Consider the following 5,241-nt stretch of genomic DNA (forward strand, 5'->3'; position numbering starts at 1 on the left):
CACACACACACACACACACACACTACACACACACATTATTAGTTTGTTTGTTATAAATTTTTCTGTTTTTTAGTTATAGAAATGTTAGATATTATTCTCTTTTTTAGTTATATAAATATTAGAAATGTTAGTTATATAGAAATGTTATAAATGTTTTCTGTTTTTTAGTTATAGAAATATTTATAGAAATGTTAGCAATTTTTCTGTTTTTAGTTATATAAATATTAGAATTGTTATAGAAATGTTAGTTTTATAATCAGGAAATTTTAGAATTAGTTTTAGTTAGATGAATTAGATTAATGTCAAATTGTTAGAATTTGCATATATATAGAATTTTAGTTATCACAATCGAATCATTTAAAAAATGTTACTTTTTGCGGGCATATAGTATTTGTTCTCGATGATATGCCCAGCCCGCATCCTCGCCGTCGACCCGTTCGCGACGACGTCCTGCTTCAAAGGACCCATGTCCGGGACTGGGCTCCGCCGGGCTGGCACTGGGAGGTGCTACCTGGAGGGGCGCGCCGCTTGGTGTGGAACCCGACCTCGGGTCCCGTCGTCGACCCTGATCTTCTTTGGTGGCGTTCACGTGGGCCACATTCGGTGCAGAGGCAGCCGGCCCCGTCGGAGGTGGTGCGTCGCCGTGTCAGGGAGGAAGATGAGCACGTCCATCGCTACATGGCTGCTATGGACGACGTCAGGTTCTCCACTACTTGGCGGGTTCTTTGGGCAGATGACCGGAGATATGATCCTGTGATGGTTCCTTCTCTTTGGGTGTGCACCGCCCGCGCCCCAGGAACCGTGACTGGCGCCCTAGATTCTTCTATAGTACTCGATCTTTATTAGGTACCTAGCCAGTGATGTATTCGATATATAATATTCGAGACGATGTATTCGAGATTATATATTAAGACGATGATGTATTCGAGATTATATATTCGAGACGATGTATTCGAGATTCAGTTTTTCCTTATTGATTAATTGCATCCATGCATTGTAATTTGAATACTAAATTGTTTTATATTTCTTCTGTATTAATTAGTAAAGTAAAAGCTATGGCGGACAATACCGGCAGAGAGAGAGAGAAGAGGAATTGTTCGACATCATACGTAGCCCTCATAGGCCAGATGATCTGAATGAAGATGACGGCTCCCAATATCTGAACAATACCGGAGAGGGTGATGAAAAGATATTCGATCTCGATGACCGAGCTGATGAAGTCATGAACTATGATTATGATGACACAGACAATGTTAGTGATGACACAGACAATGCTGATCTTCAAATAACAAAGACTTCCGGTGAGGTATATATTTATATAAGCATGCGTCCTGGTGATCATCACATGTTTTTTTATTCAAGATATATTAACGAATCGATCTTTCTTCTTTCAGCCCTCCGGATCGAGCAAATCTGCTTCTACAGAAAGCAAGACAAAGCGAGGCCCGGGCAGATTGTTGAAGGATTGTGTAAAGTACCACATCGAATCCACCAAACTTAGTGGCGAACCCCTCACGCCTAAGAGCGTTGCGGACAAGTGGACTCGTCAGTGCGGAGTTCTTGTGAAGGACAAACTCTCGATCTCCATTCAAGAATGGAAAGAGCCAAAGACTAAACGTCCAGGTGTTACTTGGGTCGATGACAGAGCCAAAAAAGACCTGGTGAAATCTATGATGGAACATTTCACCCTCCCAGATCATTTCACTAAAGCAGATGTGGAGAAAGTCAAGGCCGCTGCTCTTAAGAAGATGGAAATTGCATTCAACACCCACAAGAAAACTGTATGGGCCAACTACCTCGCTAATGAAAGGAAGACTCCAGATTTCAAGGGAACACTAGAGAAGCAAAGAGAACACTGGGACGATTTCGTGACCTTCAAGGATTCAGAATTATCTAAGGAATGGTCGATGAAAAACAAGGCAAATGCCGCAAGAAAGACGCAGTTCCATAGGCTGGGTCCAGGTGGCTACGTGGTGGGATTGCCTAAGTGGGATAAGTCTGAGCAAGAGATGGAGGGTGCAGGGGTCACTCCGATTACTAGGTTCAGAACTTGGTTCTATGCGCATGGGGGGTGTTGGACCCGAAGACAGGCCTGGTTTCGAAGAAGGCAAGTCTAAAAGGAGCCGAACAAAAGATACTTGACGCAATAGAAGAAGCTCGAGCGGGGGTGTTCACGCCCAACAGAGAGAACGACGAGCTTATGCGCGCCCTAGGAAATCCTGAACACCCGGGAAGAACACGAGGCATGGGCGTTATTCCCTGGTATGAGGGCTTTTCGGACATGAATGACGACTACAGATCCCATGCAAGAAAGAAGATGGAGGAGGAGAATAAGAGGAAGCTGGAGGAGGAGCAGAGGAAGCAGGACGCAGAACGCCTTCAAGGCCTAGAAGCAAGGCACGCGGACCTGACACTCAAATTCCAGCAGCAGCAGATCGACTCACTTAGCCAGGAAAGGGGGTCTCAGCAGCGGCAGCAGCAAGCGGATGATCATACAACATTGGATAGCACCGTCCCATCCATGCCGAGAAGCAGCGTTGGTTCTGCCCCGGGCGACACACTGCTGGATACATACCCTGTGGATGACATCATAGAGAACACTAACTGTGAGCTACACTCCAAAATGAAGAACATATCCATGAAGGTGGCGGACGGCGTTGCTTTTCCAGTGACCCCCGAAGCAACCTACCATTGCATACCGATTGCAGAGTGCTATGCTCGTGTCATGGTTGATGAAGTGGTGGACCCATATTCGGGGCTAACGCTTGACATTCCTGGAGGTGAAGACGAGCGCACATTGGGAGAGGCCATACATCATATCATCCTATGGAGAAAGGATTGCATCATCTTTCGAAGTCCGCCGACACCGCGTCATCTGCCGACTCCTCGAAGTCCGCTACCGAGTCAGCAGACTCCCGCTCCTCCAAGTCCACGAACGTGTGAGACGACTCCTCCTCGAAGTCCGCCACCTCCTCCGCCGGTTTCAAGTCCGGCATCGTGTCAGGCCACACCTCCTGCTTCAAGTCCGGCACATCGTCAGGCCACTTCTCCTGGTCCAACTCCACGTCAGCCGTCTCCGCCGTCTCAGCAATCGCAGAAGAGACATGCCGCAGCTTTGGTGCATAGCGGTACGAGTCGAGGTAGTTCAGGAAGTACAGGCGGAGACAAGCGATATAAATATGGTCCAAGCCTCGCTCCTCTTCCTCAGAGGCCTTACGACATGACCGAGGAGCAAAACACAGCCATAGTGCAGGCCCAAGTGGACGCCCATTTTGGACCGAAACCGGCACCGCTGCCAAAGGAGAAAGTGCCTGAGAAAACAATTAACCACTTCATTCATATGGCTAGAGCACCAGCTCCCAAGCCTGTTGACTCAGACTATGAGCGTCAAATCAGGAAGCTACATCGAGCACGGCTCCAGAAGGAAGCGAGCTCGAGCTCGAGCCAACAAGCAGCTGGCAAAAAATGCGGGAAAACCGTTCCCCGGCTGGGAGAACAGGCGGCGCAAGCGATCCCCCCCCCTTGTTGTGCCAACAACACATGAGAGGAGTACGCGCGCCAAATATTATTGTGGGCAAACCGTTAGCATTCCCCAGCAGGGCGATGTGGTAATAACGGAGGAGCATATCATGCAGGATGAAATGCTCAAGATATGTTGGACAACTCCTCGAAATCGAGCCCATGTCTCCGCTTAAAGAATCAGAAATAAAATGGAAATACGTCTGGGGCCAACCTTTGGTCCATCCAGACAAGGTCAAGGACCTCCCAACGAGAATGTATGAATTGCATCAATGGTACATGAACATGACCAAGATTTCCAATCGAGTGTCCCTCATGGTGAATGTCAAGAAGGAGCATTATTACCATGAGAAAGCTCTGTCCATTGAGTATACATAACTTTTTCAGTTATACAATCAAGACACACTCGACAAGTCTATCGTCAGTTGCTATTGTCTGTAAGTGATTTCTTTCTGTAATTTAAGTCTCAAGCTAATTATGTAGTGATAATTTTGATCAATCATTACATGTAATTATCCTTACTATATTCTTTTCTGTTGTATTATATGCAGGATGAAGATGTATGAAATGAAAAAATCTGGACGCTATGGCATTGGGTTCATTGACCCAAATACCATTAATGAGGACATATGGAAGTTTCCATTTTATCAAGCAGGTGTAGAGGAAAGCATGGTAGAGTTCTTGAAGCGCCTCAATAGCAATGAAGATATACTACTTCCTTACAACTTCCCGTGAGTCACACTGTCTTGTACTACAAATTCTGTTTTTGCTTACTAGCTAGCTAGATGTTAATAATTAAGTGTATACGGTTTACGGTAGTTGATTAATTTTATGCACATGCCCGCTTATTTAAGACATGCAAACGTGTGCTCATGCAGTTGGCACTGGGTCTTGATAGATATTAAAGTTGAGGAAGGAGAAGTTGAATTACTGGACTCACTAACTAAAGAAGAAAGTGACTTCACCATCGTGAAGGGGATAGTCAACAGGTAATTTCAATCATTATTAACTATATATATCTCGGCCTATTATTAGTTCGTCATTTTCTGATATGAACTATTTAATAACCCTTTTATTAATTTTCTTTGCCGGCGGGCAGGGCATGGGCAAAGTTCATCGCGGTGACTCCAGGCGAATGGAAACAAAAGTTGTTTTGGCATCGACCAAAGGTAAGTAATTAAGTAGTACTAGCTAGCTACCATCTCTTTAATTCTTGTTTCAATATCATTAATTAATTATCATGCTTGATTAATCATTATCTGATTCAATTCCATTCTCGTAAAGGCCCTGAAGCAGGCGTCGGGAAATAATCTGTGTGCATTCTACGTTTGCGAGAACATTCACATGATGACGTCCGAAAGGAGCAGATCTGATAGACAGGACTGGGTACGTTTGTCAGAACACTATTCACACCATTATCGATATCTAGTCACACAACTAACACACATGCATATTGACCTCCTTCTTAATAGTTCAGAGAGGTGCGGGATAAGCTCCTACCATCGGATCGCATACTAGCACTTCAAAAGGAAATAGCCGGATTTTTGCTCGACCAGGTCATAAATCCCAAAGGAGAATACTATTACCCGCTACCGCCCCCATGAACCACTTGTCATTGTGCTCCGGAGGCACCAAGGCAACATATGTAGGAGAAATTGTATATGTATATACATGTGTATGTGTGAATAATGGTGTTGGTTGTGAGACATTCGATGATATATA

Source organism: Triticum dicoccoides, chromosome 2B, assembly GCF_002162155.2.
Source record: "Triticum dicoccoides isolate Atlit2015 ecotype Zavitan chromosome 2B, WEW_v2.0, whole genome shotgun sequence".
Taxonomy (NCBI): domain Eukaryota; kingdom Viridiplantae; phylum Streptophyta; class Magnoliopsida; order Poales; family Poaceae; genus Triticum; species Triticum dicoccoides.